This window comes from Ptychodera flava, unplaced genomic scaffold (assembly GCF_041260155.1).
Source record: "Ptychodera flava strain L36383 unplaced genomic scaffold, AS_Pfla_20210202 Scaffold_161__1_contigs__length_66279_pilon, whole genome shotgun sequence".
NCBI lineage: Eukaryota > Metazoa > Hemichordata > Enteropneusta > Ptychoderidae > Ptychodera > Ptychodera flava.
In genome coordinates, this window is record NW_027248343.1 from 56730 (window position 1) to 66311 (window position 9582).

Sequence of the window (9582 nt, forward strand, 5' to 3'; positions counted from 1 at the left end):
ATCACTCATAATAACAGTAATTAACAGTATTAACAGCTATGAACAGTAGATACAGTAGGTAACAGTAATTCACGGGTATATACATATTATCACTCATAATAACAGTAATTAACAGTATTAACAGCTATGAACAGTAGATACAGTGAGTAACAGTAATTCACGGGTATATACATATTATCACTCATAATAACAGTAATTAACAGTATTAACAGCTATGAACAGTAGATACAGTGGTAACAGTAATTCACGGGTATATACATATTATCACTCATAATACACGAATAACAGTATTAACAGCTATGAACAGTAAATACCGTAGGTAAAATAATCCACGGTATATACCAAATAACAAGAAATAGCGATAGTACATCATTATATACTATACAATCATTAATATTAATGAGCTTATGAATATTAATGATGATCGTTAATATTAATGAAGACGCCATCTTGTTACATGTTACATGGAGCCATTACCCCAAATCTACCCACCGGGACAATTTGCGCGTGCGCAGTACCGCCAGAATTAAAACATTGCGTGTCATTGGTTAGATTTGTAATGCAGTGATAAGGTCTTTAGATAATTTCAAACTAAGTGAATCACCTGTTTTTATAGTTTAAACTACAAATGAACAAAAATTATCCCTCAAATTGGTTCCCAAGCGAAAACTATTATGACAGTTGGATGTTGAACGAAGTGACACTGACCCTTGACCTTTGTGAGAGCCAACGGCAATGCGTGTTGCATACGGTACCATTCACCATACAAACATGGCGGATGCAGTAAACAACAAGGAACGATATCGTCGATCAACTACAAGAAAAACGATCACTGTTTTACCTTTGCCATTTGAAAAGCCCACATAAAGGATTACAACGAATGACAAGATGGCGATGGAACAGCAACGATGACATAGTGTTTCGCAAGCTCAGAAGCAGCCATCGGTGACAACGTGTCTCTTCATATCGAAGCTTCAATATGGTTCAGAAACAGCTGGTGATCGTACGCGTTGTACGCGTGGCACAGTGCAGTGATACGCCTTCGTCGTCACCTGGAAACGGCATTTGCAGCGATGTGCATACCGAAATTCCACATAACGAAATGATAACCAGTTATTACGAGTTTATGATGGTATAACAGCAAACTGACATTGACAACAACTCTGAACTAGATGATTGCGAGAGTGAAGTGGTCGGAGAGGCAAATGCAGAACTGGAACGCGGAAGTACTGGTGCATGGTGACTACCGATAGTGGAGCAGCTTTCAACGCCATTGATTCTCACGTAAGTAGTCCAATATTTTGATATGTTGCATATTCTTTTGCGTGATTAAAAATAACTATTCACATCCTAAATTCTTTAAATCAATTGCTCAGTCACCCCTCACTTTTAATACTTTCCCATCTACTTTCCATACACTGTGTTTTCTCAGCAAAAATTAAAAAGGTATTGAACTGTAGATGCGTGTGTTATTTGCCCTAAATTATTTATGTTCGGACAGCATAGTTTGTTTCTAAATGCGTGAATGGACTGAATTTGATAGAGTCAATTGCAAAAATCAACCATCTACTGCACAGAGTATTGATTGACATAATTGGTAACTGGTCATTTGGACCCCTGGTCATTTGGACCCAAGTCAATTGGACCCCTACCAAAGTCAATTGGACCCCAACCCCAAGTCAATTGGACCCCCAACCCAAGTCAATTGGACCCCCAACCCAAGTCAATTGGACCCCCAACCCAAGTCAATTGGACCCTAAAGAAATCATACTTATCTGTCTAACTAATCTCCCCTAACAATATTTTTCAGTCTTCATCCCGTTCATCCGTAGGAAACGTGCAGATCTTCATTTAGCTGCAGCAGATCGGTTTCAGAGCTGTGACAGCTCAAACCAGCTTTAATGCAGATCTGCACAGAGCGTTTGGAGCTGTCATTTGTCTGCTGCAGATTCGAGTGTCTCTGGAAGACGAAATGCAGACTTGTGCAGCTCTTGGCCGATCGGTCAACAGCCGTTATGCAGCTCAAAATCGTTCGAAGTAAAACTTTGTTGACACTACAATTGTCACAGCTCTACGGCAGCTCGAAACAGTTCACTGGCAGCAAAACATGAGGTATACATCGTACGTATAGTTGAGTTTTCGTTTCTAGTAGAGTGAAGTTATAAGGACGGTCAGATATTTAATGAGTTCAGTCCATTTTCAAATTAAAATTTGCGTGCGTCCGTTTTGCGATCTCGGCTCAGAAAATTGATCGAGTACGCGTGTACGTGTACATGTATTCTATCAGCATAATCCTATGGGCATACTATATGTATGCACACATATAAAAACGCCGGGAAAGCCCTGTGCATCAATGAGAAGTTGCCTTATAATTATCAACGTGTCTTCCTCAGAATCATTGTTCATTCGATGTTAAGCTGTGCTCCGTTTTACCTTTGATATTTGTAGGTCCGAGCACCGCTACTTTTGCTACTCCCCACAGGTCCGAACATCAAATCATAGACCCTTGAGAAAAACGTGTACGTTGCATGTTGTTGTTGGTTAGGCTGCATCACGCATGATGACGTCATTTATCATGTGAAAAGTTGTCCGCGATTGGTCAGATTCGCTAAATGACCCAGGTCACGCAGGTCAAAGTGTTAGCGGCAAGACACATCGACCGTTAATCTACACGTATTGAATTAGCTTCAGGGTTACTCTGTCATATTTCTTTGCTAAACTTTGGATGAAATTTCGCCGAAAACGGTATCCAAACTCTGATAAAATGGTAGCAAATTGAACGAGTATACTTGGCGACATATTCAACGTACCAAAGGTCTCGCCGTCGGGAGACATGACGTCAAACCATGGATATATTGCCTGCAATTGCAAACAGCATTGCAAACCGCATACCGATCCCAATGGTACTATTATAGGTAAGTTACTTTGACATATCTCCTTCATATGCGGTTTTTATTTGTACAGACTTTTCTGAAGATTACATTCGGTATATCGAGGATATCTAGTTGCTTCAAAGTTCAAGCCAGGCATCAGTAAAACTGCCGATTTGCAATGTACGGTTCAAGAAGACAGGGTGCTGAAATAATATAACAGTCAATCCAACACAATTGTCATCAATAAAATTGCCGATTTTCGATCACCATGTAATCAGTGTTTCATCTAGGCTTTTGATCTGCTTCATGAAAATGCTGTTGAAACAATATACCACGCGTAAATTTACCGTACGCTGATTTTGCATATGAAAGCCTGCCAGTTGAGAGTTACGTGTACGTTCACAAAGTTCATTGCCCTCGCCCGATACGGTTTCTGTGTCACATTATCTCTGTATGATTGAGAAAAGGAGACAAACTGAAGTTTTTATGCATTGTATGGATGTCCATAACACTCTGAAAATAATTCTGATAGCAAAATCGACACGAACAATCGGACTATAATTGTCACAGAAACGTGTTCAGTGCAGACGGCATGCAATGAAAGTCACAAGCAAACTGTGCTGGCAGTGTCATGGCCCACACAATGGGTCCTGTTTTTGAATTCAGTGAACAGACAAACTTATTTTTCGGGGCAAATAAACCCGTACAAGTTACAAGTTAAGTTCCCAAAATTTTAAAATCCCCTCGAAATCGGGACCAATCCCCCCACCCTGGTGTAGTATCCTAGATGAAACACTGTAATATGGTTGTCTTTGCCAGCCTGCTGCCTTGCTTCACTTTCTTTTTCATCGACAGGCCCTAACTGGCGTATTGATAAGTTCGCTAATGTAAATTCTCACTGGATTTTAAAAGCTACGTGAACCTTTTGTCTGCACTTAAGCAGTGCACTGTAAATCATATATTTTCACATTTCAGTAACTTGTGTTTCTCATTCTTCTATCATTTCAGAGTTCATCTGTGACTTAAGGCTTCACGTTGAAGGAAAACTTCACAGTTTTACACTATAAAAGTATCAAAAACGCGAGCGATTAAATTTAGAGCGTAGCCCTACATGTAGCGATTGTGTCGTTTCAGCATGGAAATCCCTTGGTTTGAGTGAGTAAACAGAATTTGTAAACATGTTTGCTGCAAAGTGATTTTACATAAAGTAACACTTTTATTTCCCATGGTCCATCTGGGAGAATAGTATCTATTTAAATTACACCCTCGCGATTTTGTTTCTCATTAAATGCCAAAACAAATGTGTATTGCTTGATATATAGTTTGATGTCCTTTCCATATAGAGGATCTCAATTTCATTACTACTACTGGTATTTGTTCAAAGCTTCCTATATTTATTCTATACATCAGAATAACTTTTGTTGGAATTGATAAGTACTGGAAATATTTAATAAACTACAAGAACTTTGATCTATTTTACAATGCTGAGATTAACTCTTCACAATTTCTCAGAAGAAGTTTGATTCATCAAACAATGCTGAGGTAAGCATCTCACAATATCTCCAACATCAGTTGTTCATGACAGTAAACTTGGACTAGTTTGTACTAGTTTTGATATAACATTATGCTAGCTTCATAAAGGTTTTAGACCTTTTTCCTCTGTTGTATTCAATGCAATTTTTCCCGTAACCTTTAGTAATAAATGAGTGTTTCTTCATCCTACATCAGGTGTTATCTTTTTTTACTCTCGTGTGAGCTAGTTCACTGGTATGGTAACTTTGATGAGGTGTGTCACATTTATCTAACAGGGTGACGAGGATCTCCAGCTGCTTGTGTTGTATTGTTGTGAGCCATTGAAGTGAGCATGACATGAGGTAGAAATAAATATATTTTTGTGTGTGCAAATAAAATATGACCAATTACATGCAGTATGATAATGGTGAATGAGCAATGTCCATTTTGAGCTGTTATATGTCTTCAAGTGGTCTAATATGAGCTGCTGTATGTCTGCAGGTCAAAAGTCATGGGCTGAAAGTTGTCTGCAATGAGCTGTGGCATGTCTGCAGGTCAAAAGTCATGGGCTGAAAGTTGTCTGCTATGAGCTGCTGTATGTCTGCAGGTCAAAAGTCACGGGCTGCATTTGAGCTGTCATGTGTATGTCATTGATCTGCATACCATGCCCCATGAGCTGCAATTTGCAGCTCAAAGCTAATTATATATGCACAAAATCAGACCATTTGCAGATATCTGCAAGTGATCTGCTACAGCCGAGCTGCGAAGATCAGCAACAGCCATCTGGCAGGTCTGCAGGTTTGGTAAGGGATTGTGTTGCTTTGTCAGTATATAGCTCAAAATTACACAACCAATAATTGAAGATTTTCAATTTAGACATTGTTATTTGCCAATGTACAGAATGTAGAAATAGGAAAATCTGCCTTGCAGTAGACTAAACAAAGGACACAATTTAAGAGAAGTCATATTTTGTTTAATAGTGTTATTGTAAAGCTTATTGAATTACACAATTGTACATGCATATTAAAGGTATTGAACTGTAGATGCGTGTGTTATTTGCCCTAAATTATTTATGTTCGGACAGCATGTTTGTTCTAAATGCGTGAATGGACTGAATTTGATTAAAATATATACAACTATTGGGGGGCATTTATAATAATATGAAGCTTTGCAGAACATGCAGTATACAGATAATTTATTGCTTTATATTCTTTATTGTAGAGGAGAAGGCAAACATAGTGGTCTGCAATATTTAAGACACTACAGAATCATACCAAACACATACAAGCTGATGTCCTGGACGAAAAGCTGTACAAGAAGCATCTTCAAGCAGATGGATTCTTCATCCAAACTGATGATGAAAAGAAAAACCAGGAGCTACATGTCTCTTTTCAAATCAACTTTGATGGTGTAGCACTTTTCTGTTCATAAAAATTCAGTGTTTGGCCTGTTTACATTGTTGTGAATGATCTCCCTCAAGAAAGGTACGGAATGCTACTGAATTTACGGGTAATATCCTAAGTACAGGCTATTTCTGCTTGACCACGTTACTTACAAATTTTTTTCATTGTGTACAACAAGTATGAAGGTAAGTGCATACTTTATTGTCCCAATCCAGTTTTCTGTTCAGATGTGTGTGTTTGCAAAAGGGTAGAACATCTTGCTGTCATAAATCAATTTGAAGAGATGAAAGAAAAAATTGTGACTGACAGTCTTTTCACTGTTCCATTCCACATATTTAACTTTTACATAAAGAAAAACAAGCAGTTGTGGCCATCCCTGTAAGCCAAATTTTATGAGGTAATGGTTTCTGTTGCTACACTCAACAAAGATTGTAACTTTGTTTGTCACGTTCCTAATACATTTGAAAAAGACTGATTTGGACCATGCAATGTGCCTGATTTAAAATTAAATAAAGATGAATTTACTGTATATTAAATATTTTGTAGATGCAGTTTTATTTAATATCAGTGTTTCATCTAGGATGGCATCAACAGGGGGGGGGTCCCCCTTTACCAGAAAATTTAGGGGGATTTCACCAGTTCATGCATGTGTTTTACCTGTATCTCTAAGGTGTGACTGGTGCCATTTCATGGGGGCAGGTCCCCCCTTGACAAAATACTGGGGTGCCAACATGTCAGCTGAGGGGAATCCCCCTGTCCCCCTCTCTAGATGAAACACTGTAAAAAAATCATGCATGATTGCAAACAATGATATAGTTTTTGAAGTGCAGTTCTTGTGTAAGAAGAACACAAAATTAGAACACTTTGTCATCATGCTATTTCATAGTTATGCGAAGGCAAGTTGTGTCAGCTCTATATGTAGTCTCCTGGATGAAATGGTTGAGCATTAAAGAACATGTGAATACCACAAGTTGGCACAAGCAATGTGTGAAATAGATGTTGCTGTCTCAATCTGTGGCAATTTCACTCCCTGATTTCAGAAGTCAGTTAGCCATCCAGTCGGAGTGTACACTTGAAGCGTACCCATACTATCCATATATCTGACTTAGACTCTGCTGTAATTTTCTTCGCAATTTCTGACTCAGACTGCAGTTATCTGCTTAGAGTGCACAGTTAAGTTTAGACTCTGTAATGATGAACTCTGGCACAGACCATGGCTATTGCAAAGTTATGTAGGTTTCGCATAGCCTTGGAACTGTTGACAATTCTAACCTTACACTCTCATGAAGATTTGCAGCACAATTGTAGGGACTGAGCGTACTCGGACACTACAAACTACTTCTTGGGGCAGCTTCGTTCAAATTTTTCTTACCTGAGGCATGTGCAGTAGGATTCAAGTATACGCATTTACTACAAATTTTTCCAAAATGATACTTTTCACAGGGTCTGAGTATACATTACATCTACTTTCCAGTATGTTTTTTTGGTAAGGGCATCTTTCCGATCTGGACTCGGTCGCTTAACGGGACAAATATGCCGAGCACGTCCCCAATATAGTCCTAATGCAGTCAATGAAACTCCTATAATTCCTAAAACAAGATAACATTTATTATACCAGCTATCACATTGTTGTGGTGGGCTAGGTAAGCTGTCACAGTCTACCTCAGTCATTGCTATCGATTGACGCTTCTTCTTTTTGTTTTGCCTGTTCCATTCTGCTAGTCGCTTCCCTGCAGCCACTCTCCCTGGATGTTTCGTCGGTAATGTAATTTTCTCTATATTGCGCTGTGGCTCCGTTCCGGTAGGGTTCCGAATGGTAGTCGTCAGAGGTGACGGAGTCCCTGGCGGAGACGTTTCTGTTTGCTGAGTCGGTGTTGGAACCGTTTGCTGAGTCGGTGTTGGAACCGTTTGGGGTGCTTGCGAAGTTGAATCCATTTATTTCGGGTATTATATTTAACCCGATTTTTTTAAAATCTACATGTTTACCCGTAATTAAACCGGTGGAAACTAGAGCAAGTATGGGCCCCCACGTGTAGGCTATCCGTCCTGATAATCGTTTTATTTCACTGTTTACTATTAAATCCTTTTTAAGATCAGTGGCATAGTTTGTTCGATCATCGATTGGAACTACCTGACTGATTGCACGGGCTCCTAGATCTATGAAACTTTGAGTGATGGTATCACTTATAAGAGAACTGTATTTCGCTTCGTACATTTTGAAGGCTTTAATTACAGTCTCATCTTTCCACGTTTCTACGTCCACAACTGAAATCTCCTTACCAAAAATAACTTGCTTTGACCACTTGCGATGACACAGAGTATTTTTTCACGTTTCGTCTCTATTATGGATTGAGCGTCCGATGCTGCGGTTGGCCCTTCTGAATTCCTGTTCCGATAGGGCGCTGTCGTATTTGCTGCCGATGACTTTATTAAATTCTCCATTGTTTGCAGTATGTTATCTATTCTTAGTAAAAAATAAAAAATCTTTCGGAACCTGAATCCGAAATATAGTATTAACATAGTCTGGAATGTTAGTGTTGTTCCGATAGGGATTCCGAAGTATGAAAAATTCTCCTCCATTAAAATCTATCTGTATATAGAAACACGAATCATGAGTACAGACCTATTCCCGGTTGCTTTTCAATTGAATAAGACGAGCGTACCGACAGTACAGCATGCTGATATTCCTCCTCAACCGAACGGGGGAGTAAAACCTATTCTCATGGACTTAGAAATATATGTAACGCCGACAGATAAATTTACTTTTCATCCGCGGGATGTGTTCAAAGATAACGTAATCACTCATCGATCAGCAAAAGAAAGTAATGTCTGGTTGGGCGGCCCGCACATGAAATACTGGGACCAGCAATTAAATTTCGCCGTATGGTGCAGCACTACTGGTTGCGGTATATCATTCGCCCATCTCTTCGATAAGAAATATCCGCCACAAATACGATCATTCTGCCGTTTTCATGTATACTTTACAATACGTCGGATCCTTCATGAAATGGGCGTTGCACTTCCAGACGATACGATCTTCAAAGCCGGCGACAATCCATACAATCTCGTCCAATATGAACTTCTATGTACAGAATTTGGAAATATAAGTCCCACGAAGTCTGACTTTCGTTATCGTTTCGGTCAAAACTCAGGTCTTGGATATGGTTATATATATTACACTAATCGTGGCCCCGTTCGACAGCCAAAAGCAATATACAATGGTCATGACTTTTTCCTCTCCGCCGACGGAGGCGTTTATTACACACATACAATTTTTGGAAAGAAAAGCATGTACTGGCCCGACAAAGACAGACCACACTATTATTTCTTCCGAAATGATGGATCGGAGGGTCAATATAATAGTTTCATCCCTCTGAAGGGAGACTCGGGACTAACAAAGGCCGGTCTCGCCCGCCTCAATGAAAGCCTTGAAGCCTACGTATATTGCATACTCGGCGCACAAGCAAATATTCGCAGTACCATAGTGGGCGATACTGGCAGTGCAGAGCAAGTCCGAAAAGAATTCGGCGTTCTCCTCGAAGATGAAATTCGTAATACTGACAAAGTAATCAGTTATAGGCGATATCAAGACACAATAATGAATACTGCTGTCAAACTTCTTGTCTCTTGCCGTCTGAGATGGTTATTCTTTCGGGCCCGGCAATCGCAGGTTATAATAATGAATTGCAATACGCAACTGAATCTATGACCTTTGGGGTGAATGCTGATACAAATACGGAAATTCTAGAAAGTGCTAAACATGAGATGGAAGGGGAAGAGGATGCCGTGAAGTG

The 9582-nt window shown here is 39.5% G+C and overlaps 1 long non-coding RNA gene across 1 annotated transcript; it reads left to right on the forward strand.

Annotated features, from left to right (window-relative positions):
• Nucleotides 1-762: 762 nt before the first annotated feature.
• On the forward strand, nucleotides 763-6324 carry LOC139126915 (uncharacterized). The gene is made up of 2 exons (XR_011550868.1): nucleotides 763-1284; nucleotides 5607-6324. It is a non-coding gene; the product is annotated as an uncharacterized lncRNA (long non-coding RNA).
• The last annotated feature ends 3258 nt before the right edge of the window (nucleotides 6325-9582 follow it).